We start from the raw sequence: 22,632 nt of genomic DNA, 5'->3' as shown, positions 1-22,632 counted from the left end.
GAACTTCAGAGTTCGGAAACTCTTCGGCCTACGAATCTTGGATTGGGTGAGGTTTCAGATTCCACGACACCCGCCCACCCGAACATAAGCGATCTCTCCCAAATCAGGCAGAGGCCCGAGGAAACAGTACATCATTACTGGGCCAGATTCCTCCTGGTTATGAATAGGATAAAGGATTGCCGCGAGGGAGACGCAATCTCTATCTTCTGCAGTAATTGCACGGACGAGGGAATCCTTAACGCCGTAAGTCGTCGTGATATTACATGCTTCGCTGACTTGGCGTCCATAGTACAAAAATACTGTGCGATGGAAAGTGCCTGGAAAACCGAAACAAAATTTTGGGATAATCCGGCCTTGAATAGTAATCCCGTCCGAACTAAGAGGGTGCATCATCATAGGACACCCGGGATAAACACCAAAAAACCAAAACCCTTTACAGGACACGGAACCGTACTGGAAAGGTGGCTTGATGGACCCTGTAGAATTCACAGTACAGAGGACGCCACACCAACTCACAGCCTTAGAGCATGTGGGATACTCTGGCAGGTGGCCAAAATTGGCGAGGACCTCTTAATTCTGGAGGCCGCAAAAAGCCAGCCCAAGGACACCAGTACCGTTCTCACAGTCTTTGAGACTTTCGCATCAAACAATGTGCGAAAGAGAACACTCCGCAGCCTCGCCGAAGTCTATCAAGTTGCAACAATAAACCCATGGAGCAACACTGCCATTACCTTCAACGCAAGTGATGAACCTAGATTCCGAACAGCCCGAGCACCAACCGCATTGGTCCTCAGTCCCATAGTAGACAGCTTTCGCCTCACCAAGGTGCTCATGGATGGAGGCAGCGGACTGAACCTCATTTATGAGGAAACCCTTCAAAAATGGAAATAGACTGGAACCGCGTCGAGCGAAGCAGCACAACCTTTAGAGGAATAATCCCCAGTCAGGAAGCGCGCTGCACAGGAAAAATCACACTAGATGTGGTGTTCGGCACGCTGGATAATTACAGGTCCGAAGAAGTCACGTTTCAGGTGGCCCCGTTTAAGAGCGGACATCACGCTTTACTAGGGCGGGAAGCATTCACAATCTTCCAAGCAATACCCCATTACGGGTACATGAAGCTTAAGATGCCCGGGCCGAATGGAATTATCACTCTAGCTAGTGATCCAGACATAGCACTCCGCGCCAAAAACAAGACGGCCGCATTAGCCCTTGGGGCACTATCCGAAGCCTTAGCGGCCGAGGAACTGACTGCGCTCCGCTCCACGGTTAACAGGGATGATGTGATACTCGGTAAGAGATCCAAATCCACATCCTTCAAGCCAGCTGACGAAATAGTCAAATTCCAGGTCCATCCAACGGACCCCAATAAAATAGCTTCCATCAGCGCACAACTGAACCCTGATGCAGACGCCGCACTGCGAGAGTTCCTACGAGAGAACTGGGACATTTTTGCCTGGCACCCTTCAGACATGCCAGGGATCCCACGCAGGCTGGCCGAACACGGCTTAAATATCCTAAAAGGATTCAAACCTGTCAAACAAGCTCTTTGGCATTTTTCCGAACCCAAGAGACAGGCTATGGGAGAGGATCTAGCCAAACTATTGGAGGCCGGATTCATTAGAGACATAAAACATCCGGACTGGCTAGCAAACCTAGTGATGGTACCAAAGAAGGACAAATCCTGGCGCATGTGTGTCGATTTTAAAGACCTTAACAAGGCTTGCCCAAAGGATCCCTTCCCCCTCCCCCGCATCGATCAAATTATCGATGCCACCGCAGGACACGACTCGTTGCGTTTCCTCGACGCATACTCCGGATACCATCAAATCAAGATGGCAGAATCAGACCAAGCTGCAACAGCATTCATCACACCATACGGCCCATTCCGCTTCAACACAATGCCCTTCGGGCTGAAAAACGCCGGTGCAACATATCAGCGCATGATCTAGACATGTCTGGCAAATCAGATCGGCAAAACAGTAGAGGCGTATGTGGATGATGTGGTCATAAAATCAAGACACGTCGAATCTCTAATAGACGACTTGAGGCTTACATTCGATAACCTCCGAAAATATGACATCAAGCTCAACCCGGAAAAATGCGTCTTCGGCGTTCCAGCCGGAAAGCTCTTGGGCTTCATTGTATCCGGTAGAGGAATTGAAGCAAATCCAGCCAAGATCCGAGCTTTGTCACAATTGGATATTCCAAAGGACCTCAAACAAATACAAAAATTAACTGGATGCGTGGCGGCTTTAAGCCGCTTCATCTCTCGCTTGGGAGAAAAGGCACTACCCCTCTATCACCTCCTTCGGCGCACCAAACACTTCGAGTGGACGGAGGCTGCCACGGCCGGACTTGATGAAATAAAAGCTATATTGGCAACAAACACAGTCCTGGCCGCGCCGAACATCGGCGAACCAATGTTATTGTACATTGTAGCAACACATCAAGTTGTCAGCGCAGTGCTTGTTGTTCAGCGGGAAACGGATGGACACAAATTCCCCCTTCAAAGGCCGGTCTACTACGTGTCCACTGTCCTCACTCCATGCGAATCACGGTACCCGCATTATCAAAAGATTGCATACGCGGTATTCATGGCATCCCGGAAGCTACGACACTACTTTCAAGAGTGTTCCATAACAGTAGCCTCGGAAGTACCACTCAACGATATTATCAACAACCGCGATACAACGGGCCGGATTGCAAAATGGGCCATCGAGCTTCTCCCGTTCGATATAACCTATAAGCCACGGCGAGCTATTAAATCGCAAGTTTTGGCCGACTTCGTCGCAGAATGGACGGAGGCCGAGCTCCCTAAAGAGTACGGCACATATTCAAACTGGATTATGCATTTCGACGGCTCCAAAATGTTGGCCGGACTGGGGGCTGGCGTCGTCCTGACGTCCCCCACAGGAGACACAGTCCAATATGTGCTCCAGATCATGTACACGGATTCCAACAATGCAGCCGAATATGAGGCCCTCCTACATGGTCTCCGGATAGCAGTATCCATGGGTATCCAGCGCCTAGAGGTACGCGGGGATTCAAACCTTGCGATATCCCAAATAAATGGAGACTTCGACGCCAAGGACCCAAAAATGGCAGCTTACCGCAACGCCGTCCTAAGAATATCAGCTCGGTTCGAAGGGCTGGAGTTTCACCATATAGCCCGAGAAAACAATCAAGCAGCAGACGTCCTGGCACGCATCGGAGCAAAACACGATGCAGTCCCCCCCCCAACATCTTTTTGGAAAGATTGTTCAAGCCATCCGTAGCATGGGAGGGGGAACCCACAAATAACAACCCGGACCCAGCCGCACCACTCGACGCCGAACAATCTGACACAATTGGAGGCTCTGCCAATGAAATTACACCTTAAGCCCACGTAATAATGGCGGTCATCACCCCATGGACAGAACCATTCCTAGCCTACCTTACTAGGCAGGAACTCCCGGAGGACCAAAACGAGGCCCGCTGCATAGTGCGGCGATCTAAAGCCTATAGAGTCCATGAGGGAGAGCTTTATAAGAAAAGCACTACCGGAGTCCTTCAAAGGTGCATCTCCGAAGAGGAAGGGCGGAACCTTCTGGCTGAAATTCATGCCGGACTCGGTGGTCACCACGCCGCTGCTCAGTCCCTTGTTAGCAAGGCTTTCCGTACAGGCTTTTATTGGCCGACGGCCCGGGCAGACGCTCAGGACCTAGTCCAACGATGTGCTGGTTGCCAACTTTTTGCCAACCAAAGCCATATGCCACCCACCGCACTCCAAACTATACCCATCACCTGGCCTTTTGCGGTCTGGGGGCTTGACATGGTCGGACCCCTTAAAGGTGGGACCGATAGGAAAAAATACTTACTGGTCATGGTGGATAAATTCACCAAATGGATAGAAGCCAAGCCTGTTAAAACGGCCGAATCCGGACCTGTGATAGACTTCATATCCGGGGTTGTACACCGTTATGGCGTCCCCCACCGCATCATAATCGATAACGGTACAAACTTTACCGCCGACGAGGTAAAACTCTGGTGCAAAAACATGGGCATCAAGCTCGATTATGCTTCCGTCTATCACCCACAAACCAACGGCCAGGTCGAACGTGCAAATGGTCTTATCATGAGCGGCATTAAACCCAGACTGGTGCAGTCCCTCAAGGAATCTAACACGCACTGGGTAGAGGAGCTCGACTCCGTGCTATGGGGGCTGCGGACCACGCCAAATCACACCACCGGATACACACCATTTTTTATGGTGTACGGCGCAGAGGCAGTTCTGCCCTGTGACATAATTCATGACTCACCTAGAGTGCGCATGTACGAAGAAAGAGAAGCCGAGCTCGATCGGTAGGACAACTTGGACGCCCTGGAGGAGGAGCGTGACGTAGCAAAAGCCCGTTCCGCATTTTATCAACAGCAGGCCCGAAGATATCAAAGCAGAGAAGTACGGGCCAAAAATTACAATGTTGGCGAACTAGTTCTACGCCTGCCGGATAACAAAAAGGACAAACTCAAGCCCAAGTGGGAAGGTCCATTCATAATCGACCAAGTCCTGACTGGCGGGGCATACCGCCTGCGAGATGCGTCGGACAACCGACTCGAGCCGAACCCGTGGAACGCCACCCGCCTTCGAAGATTCTATGCCTAGCGCCGGACTCTGTGTTCGTCTCCTTCCTCTGTCCATTTTTTGCATTTTTCTGTCTTACATTTCTCTCCTTCCCCTCTTCTCTTTTATATCCCTTAAAGGCTCATCTAGTGACGCGCCACTCGCGCTCATTAAACCTGGGGGCTTCTTTAACAGAAGCTTATTTATACGGTCTTTATGCCCAACACATGCGTCAAACTTCCGCATGTACCTTTTTCTTCACCATTATATGCATCGATATGACTTAAGTTTTGGCCAAGCTGGGTTGCCTGGCTCCTGTGCTTACCCCTACGTTCCCGATTGTTCGGCTAGGCGGTAAAGGGAGCACCTCTGCGATTGTTACTGCTGGTTCAGCCGGATGTGTACCTCAGACTGGGTGAAGCCGAAAGCTAGCGTTCTTAAGGGAATATTCGGTCGGTGAGATAAAAGATGATCTTTTTACTCATTTTATGCGCCCCCAGATGCTTTTTTCTGTGTCTTTTTGCGCAGTCCGGACATGCACTTTAGGGCATGCCTCCCAGCGAAAGGAACCCCTAACGGAACTATTCTCTCTGGAAGATGTTTCTTACTAACCACGTAATATAACATAACTAGTTGGGCACTTGTCTGATAAAGCACTAATGACCCCTACGCCTGGTCTCCACGCATACCACGGTTCTTATATAACCGCTATGGTATTCGGACACACTCTGGACCGTCAGGTCCCGAGGTTGAAGCGAAAAGGTCGGCAACGACAAACGATCTACAATCCGGCTAGAAGGCATTACACATGTCAATTCAAAATTACATAGTCATTCTGACTGATTGTATTCCCCTTCTATACCATCTAACAGGCTGTCTAATTTATAGTCCTGCTAGGAATACTTCGCGGCCAACTCTACTTGGCCGTATACTAAGCTCACAGGGATCTCCTTCCCGTCAGGCCCCACTGGTCCGACCTCGGCCATGTGGTTCGGGTCAGACTTCATAAAACGGGTCTTCACCATGGCCCAGGCTTCCCTAGCGCCTTATCGGCAGGCCGATATCTTCCACAACCGGAAGTGCCGCCGAGCTCCCTTCAGTTTCTCCGCAAGCTCTCCAAGTCCCTCGGGCATGGAGTGGGCAGGCCATAAGGCTTGGGCAACGCCTCGCATCGCCTGCCAAATTCGCTCGTGCAGTTGCACGAGTTCGGGAAGAAGGTCACCCGTAGAACCGGGCATCTCCTCTGCAGGACGACCTGTGAGCATACCTACAGACATTACTCTGTTAGTCGACTTCCTCGCCGAACTCTTTTTTCAAAGTTCGTTCAAGCACTTACTAAATATGCCGCGTCGAAGCCGCTGATTCTCCTTCGTGGAGTCCGACAGCTGGCCACGAACATCTTTAAGTTCGACGTCCAGCCTGGTGTTGGCATCCTGAAGATCATTCTTCTCTCGCCTCACCTTTGTCAACGTACTCTCACCGGCCTTTAGCCGGCGTAAGAGTTGTTGCTTTTCCGGGTCGAGTCCGGCGCCATCTGCAATATGATTCGTCAGATTTGCACCCACACCGCACAATACTAATCTTTCGAAGTGTATCTTACCTGAGGGGGTCTCTTTGGGCTCCCCTGCTGCGGCTAGTGCGGCCTCTAGTTGGGCCTTGCACTTTTCCAGCTCCTGGGACAGTACAGTATTCTTCTCTGTAAGAAGTTGCATATTAAATGATCCTTAAATCAGTTGCTCTAACTGTTTCAAGTCTCGGGGGCTACTGGTATATATATATATTTGACCAAAATTTTCTTACCCGTATGTCTTTTACATACTACTCCGTGGCTCTGGCTAAACCATTTTGAGCGGCACGGAGGTACGCATCTCCCGAATTAAAGGCATCTAAAGCCTCTTGGGAGAAACAAGCGTCGCGTAGAACTGTCCGGCAACGCCTGTGGTTCATGGCACTCTCCACTTCAGAATTTGTGGCAGATGGCCTGTCCACATCCTCTATCGGAGGAGCGTCCGGTGCGCGCCTTGTGCTCGCCTCCACTTCCTGGCCAGACGTTGGAGCCTGGCTGGTGGAGGCACGATTGGCAACCTCTCCGGATGTAGTCCAGCGAGGTCTCTTCGTTCTGAAGATAGCATGAACGTTAATATGCCCTGATAGAATAACACCAGGGAAACAGAGAGTGCGCTATACCTTTGCGCTGGCATCTCAGTCTGGACTACATTCCTTTTTGCCCTCGGGGCCCTGCGGCCCCTCGTTGGCTAGCCGCCGCAGGTTCGGCCTCCTGCCTCAGAAATATCCCCTGCAAAACACGGTTGTCGTCAGAAACACTGGAATACGTGAGAGTGGAATCTCTCTCAAGGGAATGAGACTTCGGTTTCTGTCACCTGGGAGGCCGGAATTAACCCTGGGTAATCAGTCGTGATGGCTACCAAGGTATTGTCCTTGCTTAGCTGATGGAACACCCCGTCGATAAGCTCCACCGATATGTCCGGATCCTCTTCGGAGTCCGGATTGAGGGACCGTTCTGGGTCCTCAGGCTGTGGAGGGCGGCTGCTTATATCCTTTACCTCCTGTCGCAGTTCTTGCATTGAAGTTGTTAGACTACCTATCTAACCATGGGAGTATAAAACAAACGGGCAAGCGCGATTGTTCACTTACCCGACTTGGAGGATCGTACATACTGAATCCGGCCCGCGGGTTGACGCGAAGGAATTCCTCCTTTTCTCCCTTGTACAAAGAGGATAAGATCTTTACTAAGGCGGCAGCTGAGGCCGGCCCCTTACGACCATAACGTGTGGCGTCATCCTCCCCGTTGAAATCCCACATGGGGTGGCCTCTATATTGAAGTGGCTGCACCCCCCGCATAATGCATGCGGCCATGACTCCAATCATGGTTAGTCTGGAATGAGCCAACAGTCTTATCCGGCCCATCAGGTAAAGGACGTCTCTGTCGCTTTCTCTCTGAGAGCTCCGTGGATGTCAGCTCAAGCGTTTCTTCAATGGAGCACTGTTGAACTCGGGGAGACCGACCCGGATAGGGTCCGGTAGCGGGATGTCATCTATGTAAAACCATTTCGAAGGCCAGTCCTTGGACGCCTTCTTTGGGGTTCCGGATAGGTATCCGGTCCCGGCGATGTGCCATACTTCGGCTCCGCCCACTTGGTATATAGACCCCTTTTGAGAACGGGGCACCAGGCAAAATAACCTCTTCCACAGCATGAAATGAGCCTCAACGCCTAAAAATAGCTCGCAAAGGGCGACGAAACACGCAATATGTAATATGGAGACGGGCGTGAGATTGTGCAGCTGGAGGCCGTAGAACTCCAGAAGCCCGCGGAGAAATGGATGAATTGGAAACCCCAGTCCCCTTATTAGATAGGGGACGAGGCACACCTGCTCTCCTTTAGAAGGATTGGGGGTGCTCTCCACTTGTTTTCCGCCATTATAGGTGGCGAGACCGGCTCGGACCGGGACCATGTATGCCTGAGGGAGAAATCCCTTGGCCTGAAGTGACGCTAACTTGCTATGCGGGATGGTGCAACTCTCCCAGTCCTTGAGTTTGGGACCGGAGGGGCGAGGGGAGGAGCTGCGACGGCTGGTCATGTTGGAATGGACCTTTGCTGGAAGCGCTCTGATGATAACTCGCGGAAAGGAGAAGATGTGGTTTGGACCTAAATCCCCATCCCGTTAAGTAGGCGGCTCGTTTATACGGCTAGGGGTGTGGATGTAAAAATGCCCCGGCTTTTCGCATTTGTTTGAACACGTGGGAGACGGCCATTATTGGGCATGGAAGCCGAGGAGCACTGCATTACAAAAATCGGACATTATTCCTATAGGTACACAAGATTTGGAGAAGAACCCACCTTGCAATGCCGAACAATCTGCGTGCCGGACTCATCGTCATTGAAGCTTGGTTCGGGGGCTACTGAGGGAGTCCTGGATTAGGGGGTGTTCGGGTAGCCGGACTATACCTTCAGCCGGACTCCTGGACTATGAAGATACAAGATTGAAGACTTCGTCCCGTGTCCGTATGGGACTTCCCTTGGCGTGGAAGGCAAGCTTGGCGATGCGGATATTCAAGATCTCCTACCATTGTAACCGACTCTGTGTAACCCTAACCCTATCCGGTGTCTATAAACAGGAGGGTTGTAGTCCGTAGGGAATCAACTCCATACACAACAATCATACCATAGGCTAGCTTCTAGGGTTTAGCCTCCTTGATCTCGTGGTAGATCTACTCTTGTACTACCCATATCATCAATATTAATCAAGCAGGAGTAGGGTATTACCTCCATCGAGAGGGCCCGAACCTGGGTAAAACAAAGTGTTCCCTGCCTCCTGTTACCATCCGGCCTAGATGCACAGTTCGGGACCCCCTACCCGAGATCCGCCGGTTTTGACACCGACAGTGTGCCAACCCCTATGCATAGGTTCATGGGAGGAACCCGCAAGTTGATCACCAAAACATACATCAAGTGGATCAATAGAATACCCCATTGTCACCACGGGTATCCCACGCAAGACATACATCAAGTGTTCTCAAATCCTTAAGGACTCAATCCGATAAGATAATTTCAAAAGGAAAACACAATCCATTACAAGAGAGTAGAGGGGGAGAAACATCATAAGATCCAACTATAATAGCAAAGCTCGCGATACATCAAGATCGTATCACCTCAAGAACACGAGAGAGAGAGAGAGAGAGAGAGATCAAACACATAGCTACCGGTACATACTCTCAGCCCCGAGGGAGAACTACTCCCTCCTCTTCATGGAGAGCGCCAGGATGATGAAGATGGTCACCGGAGAGGGATTCCTCCCTCCGGCAGGGTGCCGGAACGGGTCTAGATTTGTTTTCGGTGGCTACGGAGGCTTCTGGCGGCGGAACTCCCGATCTATTCTGCTCCTCGAAGTTTTTAGGGTATATGGGTATATATAGGAGGAAGAAGTACGTCGGTGGATCTCCGGGCTGTCCACGAGGCAGGGGGCGCGCCCCCACCCTCGTGGGCAGCCCGGGACTCTTCTGGTCCATCTCCGATACTCCGTGGGCTTCTTCTGGTCCAAAAATAAGTTCCGTGAAGTTTCAGGTCAATTGGACTCCGTTTGATTTTCCTTTTCTGCGATACTCTAAAACAAGGAAAAAACAGAAACTGGCACTGGGCTCTAGGTTAATAGGTTAGTCCCAAAGATCATATAAAATAGCATATAAATGCATATAAAACATCGAAGGTTGATAATATAATAGCATCGAACAATCAAAAATTATAGATACGTTGGAGACGTATCAACCAACTGTTCTAAAGTGAAATTCCAACAGACAACAGGATCTCGTAGCTATATTGCACACCGCGAGGCTCTTGTAAATAGCTGCTAGTTCCTTCTTTTTTCTGTGCCATATTATCATATCTATATTGACTTGTTCCAAATACAGAGGAAAACCCGTGCGAACCAAATAGAACCTGAACCGAATGTAGTGCAAATCTTCAAGGATTGCCACACCAGCAAGATGAAGGGCATGAGCACACCAGTTATGGCCGCTGTTGTAAGTCCTTACTCCTCCTGCCTTTGAACTGATTCGTACTGTGATGTGTTCATTTAACTGCTTGGTTTGCAGCCAATGTCAGTTACTCTATTAACTTTTATACACAGTTGTATTAACATATCATTTCACCTTACATGGTTTAAAAGAGATGAAGGATATTCTTTTGGTCTTGATCTGTAATCTAGTTGTGATGTTCACGTGCGCACACAATGATACAATAGCTTGTTTGTTTTATATCCGTTTACCCATGATATGAATGATGTCATACTATGTTCATCCTACTTTAAACCATTTCTCTTTATCCTTAGATGTCAACGAATGTGAGGAAATAGACAATACAGTAGGCATGCTACATGGACATATGTTCCGAAAGTGATTTTATTATGTAGTTGGCACTACAATACATGCTAATGTATTACAGTAGTTCACCAAAATAAGTTATGTATAAACGTGAAACCTACTTTGTTTGTTTTTGTCTCATTAGTAACTTATCTGGTACACTAATATACAAGTTCAAACTTTCAGCAAGCTATGGAACAAATGATTGAATAGCCACAACCACCTGAAGGTGACGAGGCTACCACAGGCACAATGTCACCTCTTGCTGCAGTGCGTCGGTATCTCTCCACTAACAGTGCAAAAAGCACCTTCATGTGTAATTCTGGGTTGGTTGTCAAGGTAACCTAGTCGAAATCACCTACTGAACAAAATCTTCCGGCTAGACAGAGTGATATATCTATGATCTAGACAACTCCAATCCCTAATGGACGTTGTGTTGGAAACAAAAATAGTGGTTGACAAATGTCGTGAAGATATGAATGGAAACAAAATAGTGGTTTGGTCGGGCTTGATTAGTGTCATTTTTATATGGGCCGTTAGTAGGCCCGATGTGGCATTAGGCCACATATGGCCCATGGATTTCATCCGACATTAACAGGCCGAAAGTCACAACAGGCTGAAATTGGTCCAAATCTGTAGTGGGCCTCTAACAGGCCGAATGTCAGACATGGCCGAATATGACCCATATCCTTCATGGTCGTTTATGGGCCGAAAGTTTCAATGGCCTATAAATTGGCCCAAATGAAGCAGGACCTTTAACAGGCCTGAAACATACCGAGCCATAATTCGGCCCAAATTCTTAGCGGACTGTTAACAGGCCAGAAGTGACCATCGGCCGCAATGATGACAAGTTTAGGACGGGCCGTTGACGGGCCGATTTGACACTAGCCGTACGGGCCTTAACTGAGAATGTTGGGCCTTTAGCTGGGTCGGCCCATTATGGTCTTCAAAATCTTGCGGGCCTTTAGCTGGGCTGGCTCATTATGGCCCGCTAAATCTTGTGGGCCTTTAGTTGGGCCGGCCCATTTTAATCTTTATGGGCCACTTTTGGGCCGGTCCACGTGTCAACGTATCATAGGCGCATCTCGCCCATTGGATGAGTGACACATGTGCCAACACGGAGCTAACACGTGGTTCCGTCAGCCAATGAGAATTTTACACATGGAAAATCGGCATTGGTCGTGGCTGTTAGCGGGTAATCGGATCCAAAACCGGACCTGATAGCTTAATGGCGTCCCGTTACAGTGGATGCCACCTCTCGGTCACCCTCGATGAAAGCACTTCTATGACGCACAATTTATCGTCATGAAAGTGGACACTTCCGTGATGATAATTTTGGTAATGTCATGGAACACTTCTACGACAGCACAGGTATGACTATCTTGATTCTGTCATAAAATTGTCATGGATGTACATGCATGACAGAAAGCGTGACCCACTGTGACAAACACGTATCATCACGGAAGTGTCTTTTGTTTGTAGTGGTGATCTATCACTTCAGGGGTGGCCTTAGAGAGGATCTGCAGTTAGCTCTCGTTCTTGTTGAGCCTACTCAGTTCGATCAGTTCTACAACATGGCTCTCAAGCAAGAAGCTGCTCAGCTTAAGTGTGAGGCTTCAAAGAAGAGAATCAGGTATGCAGTTCAGTCTTCCTCTTCTTCTCAAGTGGCAGCTAAGCAACAGAAGTTCTGGCTTCCTCCACCTCCTCCGTTTCGTCAGCCCTACCAGCAAAAGCACTCAGGTGGTGATGGATCTTCCCACCCACCCAACCCAGGCTATCAGAACAAGTCTTAGACTCAGGCTACAAGGACAGGTGGTCCTCCTCTTACTCATTATCAACGCCTGCTCTCAGAGGTTACTTGCAACAAGTGTGGTCAGAAAGGTCACTATGCAAACAAGTGCACCCAGAGGCGCCTTCCGCCTCCTCCTCCTGTGAGGTCGTCAAGCAATGCAGTTGTCAAGCACAATCCAAAGTTTGCAAAGGTGAACATGTTGAATGCAGCTCAAGCAGAGGATTCTTCAGATGTGATCATGGGTAACCTCCCAGTTAACTCTTTCCCTGCCAAAGTTTTGTCCGATTCTGGTGCATCGCATTATTTCATGTCAACACCGTTCTTCACAAAGCATGATTTCATTTCGGCATGTCTGGAAAAACCATTAGCGATTGTTTCCCCGGGTAACCACTTGAGTTCTCGTTTGGTGGTTCCGGATGTTACCATCAAGATGGGCAATTATAAATTCCTGGCTTCCCCAATTGTTCTCGGCGACTCTGATATTGATCTCATTCTTGGCACGGATTGGCTTTCTCGGCACAAGGCTTCTCTTGATTGTGCTGCAAAGGAAGTCAAATTGATGCATCCCTCTAATGATGTGATCATTTTTGCCGCTGGTGATGAAAACATTTGGTTATTCTCTCTCAATGAGAAAGGTGAGTTAGACGCTATTTCTCATATTCCAGTTGTTTGTGAGTACCAAGATGTCTTTCCTGAAGAGCTTTCGGGTTCTTGAGCCCGGTACAGAACCCGTTTGCAAGCGCCCCTACAATCTTGGGCCAAAAGAGCTGAAAGAACTGAAGAAACAGCTCGATGAACAAGAGCGTCTGGGTCTGATCAGACCAAGTTCATCTCCTTGGGGTTGTGGTGTGCTACCTCTTGAGCACTGCGTTGGATTTCCCCGAAGAGGAAAGGATGATGCAGCAAAGTAGCGTAAGTATTTCCCTCAGTTTTTGAGAACCAAGGTATCAACCCAGTAGGAGGCTATGCTCAAGTCCCTCGTACCTACACAAAAACAATAGCTCAACGCAACCAACGCGCTTAGGGGTTGTCAATCCCTTCACGGTCACTTACGAAAGTGAGATCTGATAGAGATGATAAATAATATTTTTGGTATTTTTGGTATAGAGATGCAAAGTAAAAAGTAAAAGCAAAGCAATAATAAAGTGATGGAGATTGATATGATGAGAAAGAGACTCGGGGGCAATAGGTTTCACTAGTGGCTTCTCTCAAGAGCATAAGTATTCTACGGTGGGTGAACAAATTATTGTTGAGCAATTGACAGAATTGAGCATAGTTATGAGAATATATAGGTATGATCATGTATATAGGCATCACGTCCGAGACAAGTAGACCGAAACGATTCTGCATCTACTACTATTACTCCACTCATCGACCGCTATCCAGCATGCATCTAGAGTATTAAGTTAAAAATAGAGTAACGCCTTAAGCAAGATGACATGATGTAGAGGGATAGTTTCATGCAGATAAAAACCCCATCTTGTTATCCTCGATGGCAACGATACAATCCGTGCCTTGCTGCCCCTTCTGTCAATGGGAAAGGACACCGCAAGATCAAACCCAAAGCTAAGAACTTCTCCCATGGCAAGAAAAACCAATCTAGTAGGCCAAACCAAACTGATAATTCGAAGAGACTTGCAAAGATAACCAATCATACATAAAAGAATTCAGAGAAGATTCAAATATTATTCATAGACAGACTTGATCATAAACCCACAATTCATCGGTCTCAACAAACACACCGCAAAAAGAAGATTACATCAAATAGATCTCCACGAGAGAGGGGGGGACATTGTATTGAGATCCAAAAAGAGAGAAGAAGCCATCTAGCTACTAGCTATGGACCCGTAGGTCTGAAGTAAACTACTCACACTTCATCGGAGGGGCTTGGATGATGATGTAGAAGCCTTCCGTGATCGATGCCCCCTCCGACGGAGCTCCGGAACAGGCCCCAAGATGGGATCTCGTTGATACAGAAAGTTGCGGCGGTGGAATTAGGTTTTTGGCTCCGTCCCCGATCGTTTGGGGGTATGTGGATATATATATATATGAGGAAGAAGTACGTCGGTGGAGCTTCGAGGGGCCCACGAGGCAGGGGGGCGCACCCTCCACCCTCGTGACCACCTCCTGGCTTTCTTGACGGAGGGTCCAAGTCTCCTGGATCTTATTTGATGAGAAAATCATGTTTCCGAAGGTTTCATTCCGTTTGGACTCCGTTTGATATTCCTTTTCTTCGAAACCCTAAAACAGGCAAAAAACAGCAATTCTGGGTTGGGCCTCCGGTTAATAGGTTAGTCCCAAAAATAATATAAAAGTGGAAAATAAAGCCCAATAATGTCTAAAACAGTAGATAATATAGCATGGAGCAATCAAAAATTATAGATACGTTGGAGACGTATCAAGCATCACCAAGCTTAATTCATGCTCGTCCTCGAGTAGGTAAATGATAAAAACAGAATTTTTGATGTGGAGTGCTACTTGGCATAATTTTAATGTAATTCTTATGAATATTCAGATCCAAAAGATTCAAGACAAAAGTTCATATTGACATAAAAATGATAATACTTCAAGCATACTAACTAAGCAATTATGTCTTCTCAAAATAACATGGCCAAAGAAAGTTCATCCCTACAAAATCATATAGTTTAGTCATGTTTCATTTTCATCACACAAGAATGCTCCCATCATGCACAACCCCGATGACAAGCCAAGCAATTGTTTCATACTTTAGTAATCTCAAACCTATAAACTTTCATGCAATATATGAGCGCGAGCCATGGACATAGCACTATGGGTGGAATAGAATATAATGAGTGGGGTTATGTGGAGAAGACAAAAAGGGAGAAAGTCTCACATCAACGAGGATAATCAATGGGCTATGGAGATGCCCACTGAGGGAGTCCCAGATTAGGGGGTATCCGGACAGCCGGACTATCTCTATTGGTCGGACTGTTAGACTATGAAGATACAAGATTGAAGACTTCGTCTCGTGTCCGGATGGGACTCTACTTGGCGTGGAAGGCAAGACTAGGCAATACGGATATGGATATCTCCTCCTTTGTAACCGACCTTGTGTAACCCTAACCCTCTCTGGTGTCTATATAAACCGAAGGGTTTTAGTCCGTAGGACAACAACCACAACATACAATCATACCATAGGCTAGCTTCTAGGGTTTAGCCTCTCCGATCTCATGGTAGATCTACTCTTGTACTACCCATATCATCAATATTAATCAAGGAGGACATAGGGTTTTACCTCCATCAAGAGGGCCCGAACCTGGGTAAAACATCGTGTCCCCTGCCTCCTGTTACCATCCGGCCTAGATGCACAGTTCAGGGGCCCCTACCCGAGATCCGCCGGTTTTGACACCGACATTGGTGCTTTCATTGAGAGTTCCTCTGTGTCGTCGCCGTTAGGCTTGATGCCTCCTACTATCATCGATAGCGATGCGGTCCAGGGTAAGACTTTTCTCCCCGGACAGATCTTCATATTCGGCGGCTTTGCAATGCGGGCTAATTCGCTTGGCCATCTGGAGCAGATTGAAAGCTACGCCCCTGGCCATCAGGTCAGATTTGGAAGTTTGAACTACACGGCCGACATCCGCGGAGACTTGATCTTCGACGGATTCGAGCCACAGCCGGGCGCGCCGCACTGTCACGATGGGTATGACCTAGCTCTGCCGCCGAACAGTACCCCAGAGGCCGCGCCCGCGTCAGCTCCGACCCTTAGCTCGGAGCCAACTGCGCCAATCGAGGACGGGTGGTTAGACACCGCTTCAAGGGCTGCAGTCTCAACGGCAGTCGAGCCGAACACTAGCCTAATCCTCAGCGCAGCCCATGACTCCAAGGTGTCGGACTCTTTTTCTGACTCCGAACCGCCCGCGCCCCTGCCAATCGAATCCGATCGGGCGCCGATCATGGAATTCACCGCCGCGGATATCTTTCAGCACTCGCCCTTCGGCGACATTCTGAATTCACTAAGGTCTCTCTCTTTGTCAGGAGAGCCCTGGCCGGATTATGGCCAACAGGATTGGGATGCAGACGACGAAGAAATTCGATGCCCACCTACCACCCACTTCATAGCCACTGTCTATGATTTAACCGACATGCTCGACTTCGACTCCGAAGACATCGACGGTATGTACGACGATGTAGGAGACGAACATGAACCAGTGCCTATAGGGCACTGGAAAGCCACCTCGTCATATGACATATACATGGTGGATACACCCAAAGAAGGCAATGGCGACGAGATAGCGGAGAATGACCCCTCCAAGAAACAACCCAAGCGCCGACGTCAGCGGCGCCGCTCTAAGTCCCGCCAAAGCAAAAGTGGTGATACCGGCACAGGAGATAATAACACTCCGGATAGTGCCGAAGACAATAACACTCCCCTCCAGCATGATTTAGAGCAGCAGGAGGGAGGAGCCATCTCTCCTGAGAGAGCGGCAGACGGAGAGGAGGAGGATGACAATTACATGCCCCCCTCCGAAGATGAGGCAAGCCTCGGCGACGATGAATTTGCTGTACCAGAGGATCTCGTCGAACAAGAGCGCTTCAAGCGCCGGCTTATGGCCACGGCAAATAGCCTGAAGAAAAGGCAGCAGCAGCTTCAAGCTGATCAAGATCTGCTAGCTGACAGATGGACTGAAGTCCTCGCGGCTGAGGAATATAAACTCGAGCGCCCCTCCAAGAATTACCCAATGTGCAGGTTACTACCCCAACTGGAGGAAGAAGCGTATGATACGGCTGATCGGCCACCTCGTGGCCGCGATAGAGAGGCATTCCAGCCAAAAGCTCAACCTCCACCCCGACGCCATTCAAATAAAAAGGCATGGGGAGATACGCTAGACCTGCGAGACATATTGGAGGACAAAGCAAAGCATGCAAGATCGATCTACGGATCACGACAGCGCACCACTCTGCGAGACGATAAACGTCACGCCGGATACAGTAAAAGCAAATCCGACCGGGCCGAACACAGAGGGCAAGACCCATTCGAGCTGCGTCGCGATATAGCCCAATACAGAGGCGCCGCACACCCCTTATGCTTCACAGACGAAGTAATGGAACATCAATTCCCAAAAGGTTTCAAACCTGTAAATATTGAATCATACGACGGCACAACAGATCCCGCAGTATGGATTGAGGATTTCCTCCTCCACATCCACATGGTCCGCGGCGATGACTTACACGCCATCAAATACCTCCCACTAAAGCTCAAAGGACCAGCGCGGCATTGGCTTAACAGCTTGCCAGCGGACTCCATTAGCTGTTGGGAAGATCTGGAAGCCGCATTCCTCGACAACTTTCAGGGCACTTATGTGCGACCACCAGACGCCTATGACTTGAGCCACATAATTCAGCAGCCAGAAGAGTCGGCCAGGCAATTCTGGACTCAGTTCCTTACAAAGAAAAATCAAATCGTCGACTGTCCGGATGCAGAGGCCTTAACGGCTTTCAAACACAACATCCGAGACGAGTGGCTAACCCGGCACCTTGGTCAGGAAAAGCCGAAATCTATGGCAGCTCTCACGACGCTCATGACCCGCTTTTGTGCGGGAGAAGACAGCTGGCTGGCTCGCAGTAATAACATATCAAAGAACCATGGTACCTTAGATACCAAGGACGGCAATAGCAGGTCACGTCGCAACAAACATAAGCGCCGCATTAACAGCGAAAATACTGAGGATACGACAGTCAATGCCGGATTCAAAGGCTCTAAACCCGGTCAGCGGAAAAAGTCATTCAAACAAAGTACGCCGGGTCCGTCCAGCTTGGACCGTATACTCAATCGCTCGTGTCAAATACACGGCACCCCAGACAAGCCAGCCAATCACACCAACAGGGATTGTTGGGTGCTCAAGCAGGGCGGCAAGTTAATTGCCGAAAACAAGGACAAGGGGCCGCATAGCGATGATGAGGAGGAGCCCCGGCAGCCGCACACTGGAGGACAGAAGAGGTTTCCCCCGCAAGTGCGGACGGTGAACATGATATACGCAACCCACATCCCCAAGAGGGAGAGGAAGCGTGCGCTCAGGGACGTATATGCGTTGGAGCCAGTCGCCCCAAAGTTCAACCCTTGGTCCTCCTATCCGATCACCCTCGATCGCAGGGACCACCCCACTAGTATCCGTCATGGCGGATTCGCCGCACTGGTCCAAGACCCAATCATTGATGGATTTCACCTCACTCGAGTCCTTATGGATGGCAGCAGCAGCCTGAACCTGCTTTATCAGGACACGGTGCGCAAAATGGGTATAGACCCCTCAAGGATCAAACCCACAAAAACGACCTTTACGGGCGTTATTCCAGGTGTAGAGGCCCATTGCACAGGCTCAATTACACTGGAAGTGGTCTTCGGATCCCTGGATAACTTCCGAAGCAAAGAGTTAATCTTCGATATAGTCCCGTTCCGCAGTGGTTATCACGCGCTGCTTGGGCGAACCGCATTTGCTAGATTCAATGCGGTACCGCATCATGCATACCTCAAGCTCAAGATGCCAGGACCTCGCGGAGTTATTACAGTTAGTGGAAACACAGAGCGCTCTCTCGGAACAGAGGAGCACACCGCAGCCCTCGAGCAGAAATGCAAAGCAGCCTCTCAAGGCTATCAACCAGTTCGGCGCTTCAAAGCCCGGACACCTTCAAGCGCGCTCGGGGCAATCGGCAAATAGACCACCTGGCCCGATCTGAGCTCGCGTAGCAATACGGCGGCCACCCCAATCCCAGCCCAGTGGTGAAACTCATGCCGCGCGTACATAATTATGCATTAAAAATACCATGGGCACAAATGGGGAGGGGGCACAACTGCGGCACGCCCCAAGACGCGGCTTAAACCGCACTAGGGGCTTCCTGTTTGGTTATTTTTTGTTTTTTTCAGGACCTTAATCTCTGGAAACACTGTCCGGCAGCATTATTGTTGAACACATGATGCAGCAACCAAGGAGACAGATAGCTACGTCATACCACAGAATTCCCAGGTTGATTACAGTAACGAGCGAAATATTCGATTTAATATCATTCCTCAGCTTGCCCTTGGAAGGGACATAGTCCTACTCTTTGCTTATCACACTATCCGTATCATTCTGCTTTAACACAATTTTTTGAATAAACAGTGCATTACATTACGACTATTATTGCATTATTGTTTTATATATATATATATATGTGTGTGTGTGTGTGTGTGTGTGTGTGTTCATTAATGATGCCTTGCAACCGTACACTATGGTACGGCCAATACACCAGGGGCTTACGCACCCCACAATGCGGTGTGAAAAGTCCGAACACTTTCACAAGTGCGGCACCCCGAACTTATAGCATTATATGCATCAGCTCTGAATCATGTCTTTGGTCAAATGTTGGGTTTGCCCGGCTCCTATGTTTTGGTACCTTACGTTCCGCTCTATCGGCTAAGGTAGTGCTAGGAGAACTACTGCGATTGTGCCCCGGTTCTGTTGGGTTCAGCACCTCAGTAGAGAAAGCTAAAACTGACTGTCATGATAAGGCGAGAGACTGGTCGCTGTTCGGCAAGGTTTTCGAGTCCCTAAATACTTATGCCGCTTAGAGCGAGGGGCCGGCCCTGTCCGGCTTAAAGGCGTGTATCGCGCCCCAAATTCGGCCTTCCGAATACCAGGGGCTTCGCCAAAATTTAAAATTATAGAATTCTATGGCTAAGTGAGAGTGATAAAGCATTATTAGTCCGGTTGCCTTGTTCGTTGTGCTGAGCACCTCCCTCGAAGGACCCAAACATGGGAACAAGAGTGCTCAGGTTTACCCCGAACACCCCAGCACTCATGGCATGGGGGCAAAAGCCGAGGACTAGCCATCTCTCAGATTATAAACAGCCAAACAGAAGGTAATATTTTAAATTCAAACAAGCGTTGCATAGCGCATATGAAACAAGTTTTCATAAATATAGGATAAAACGAGCAAGTCTCATTCAAATATTACATCTTTTGAACACCCGTCCGCAATAAGACGGGCACCCGGCAGAACACCCTCATAGTACATCTCGGGGTGGCGGTGCTCCTTGCCCTCCGGCGGCCCCTCCTTGATCAGCTTCACGGCGTCTAGCTTGACCCACTGCAATTTCACACGGGCGAAAGCCCGGCATGCACCTTCAATGCAGACAGATTGCTTGACGACCTCCAGCCGTGGGCAGGCATCCACAAGCCGCCTCACCAGGCCGAAGAAGCTGTTCGGAAGGGCGTCGCCAGGCCACAGCCGGACTATAAAGCTCTTCATAGCCCGATCGGCTGCCTTATGTAGCTCGACCATCTGCTTCAGCTGGTCGCTCATTGGAACCGGGTGTTTGCCCTCAGCATACTGAGACCAGAACATCTTCTCCATTGAGCTTCCATCCTAGGCGTGGTAAAATTGTGCGGCATCGGACACACTGCGGGGCAAATCTGCGAATGCTCCTGGAGAGCTCCGGATTCGGGTAAGTAATCGGTAATTTACTTTTACATGCTTGCTTTGCATATAGAAAGCCTTACCCGCCGCTATCTTCTTCATTGCGTCGATCTCCTAGAGGGCTTTTTGGGCTTCGGCCTTGGCACTTCTTGCGCTCTCGAGGGCCGCGGCAAGCTTAGACTCCTGCGTCTTTGAGTCAAGCTCCAACGCCTCGTGCTTCGCCACGAGAGCCTGGAGCTCTTCCTGCACCTCGCCCACCCAAGCCTCGTGCTTCTCTTGCTCGGTGCGCTCCTTGGCCGCTATATCCTCGGCCTTGGTTAGCGCTTGCTTCAGGGTCGCCACCTCGGTCGTGGCCCCTGGCAAATATACGTTGATCCTGTCATTTTGCAACCGCGTCTTCTTTTATATATACATATCTATAGACAGGGTATTACTTACCCTTGTTCTCCTCGAGCTGCCTCTTGGCAAGGCCGAGCTCTTTCCTGGACCCCTCGAGGTCCTGCTTCAGTACGACGACCTCCGCAGTCAGTGCGGCGGACGCCAGCAGCGAAGCCTGCATATGCATATTGACATACTTATATTAGACTCCTGCGATATTATTTGATCCTCTGCTCGGCTTTTCTTTGTGAACACCAAACAAAGCATCAGGGGCTACTGTCTATGCGGTAATATTTCTACTACATTTTAAAAACACTTACCTCAAAACCTGTTAGAAGGCTGGCACAGGCTTCAGTCAACCCGCTCTTGGCGGACTGAACCTTCTGGACCACTGCACTCATAATAGTACAGTGCTCCTCGTCGATGGAAGCGATGCGAAGCGCTTCCAGTAGATTGTCTGGTGCCTATGGATGGACAGAGGTCACCGGCACAGGCGTCTTGCCCCTCTTAGAAGGAGGCCGCCTGCCCGAGCCTGGAACCGCTGGAGGTTCCGGCACGGTGTTCGGCTGAGGGCCGAACTCGGAGCTCTCAGGTGCCCCGTCCCCTCGGCTCCCGGAGTCCGGAAGGTCGCCTTGAGGCACCTCCAGGACTGTCTCCCCTCGACCCGGTGCCTCTTGAGACAGCACCACGGCGTCGTCAGCAGGATGAGGGGAGGTGGCGGTCGGGACTAGATCGCTATCCACGTCCGACGAGCCCAGGGAGCCGTCCGATGATACATCGATACTGGCTCGTGGCGGCCTGCATAATTATGTTCGGCGTTAGGAAAAACAGTGCGACAAAGGAATTCTATGAGTTACTCTGGTATCCGAATACTTACGATCTCCCCGGGGGCCTGGCCCGGGGCAACCACTCGTCTTCGCCCTCATCAGCGGCGGTGGAACTGTCCGGAAGGAGAGTCCTCCCCTTCTTGGACCCTTCAGCCTCCCCAGTTGGGGCGGCCTTCCTTTTCTTGTCTTCCCCGCCTGGAGGGGGAGCATCTTCTTCTTCCTCCTCGTCTTTGGGGGAGGAGTGTGCCGCAGAGTTATCGGACGATGAGTCCGATAACACATGGCGCCGGGAACTCTTTTGGGTTCCCTTGGCCTTCTTGGTCTTCTCCGGCACCTTGTAAGGAGCCGGAGTCAGCATCTCCGTCAGGACAGCGCCCGCAGTATCTTCGGGCAAAGAGGCCGGGCAGTTAATCTACCCTGACATCTCCACCCAGTCCTGTCAAAGGCATGGAGATTAGACCCCGCACATAATTAAGCCAGGGAAAATAAATGTCCTACGGGACGTATTGAACTCACCGAACGCGCTAGGCGCTTTGCGCTTAGTCCACGGTCCTCGGCGAGAGAAGGAGGGACCTCGGCGCCCTTGAACAGCACATTCCAAACGTCCTTGTGCATCGTATCAAAGATCTCGCTCAGAGTCTGGTGCCAGGCCGAGTCAAACTCCCACAAGGTAAAATCCCGTTGTTGACACGGGAGGATCGGGCGGATGAGCATAACTTGGACTATGTTGACAAGCTTG

Source organism: Triticum urartu, chromosome 6 (genome assembly GCF_003073215.2).
Source record: "Triticum urartu cultivar G1812 chromosome 6, Tu2.1, whole genome shotgun sequence".
Lineage (NCBI taxonomy): Eukaryota > Viridiplantae > Streptophyta > Magnoliopsida > Poales > Poaceae > Triticum > Triticum urartu.
This window is presented reverse-complemented; position numbering follows the sequence as displayed.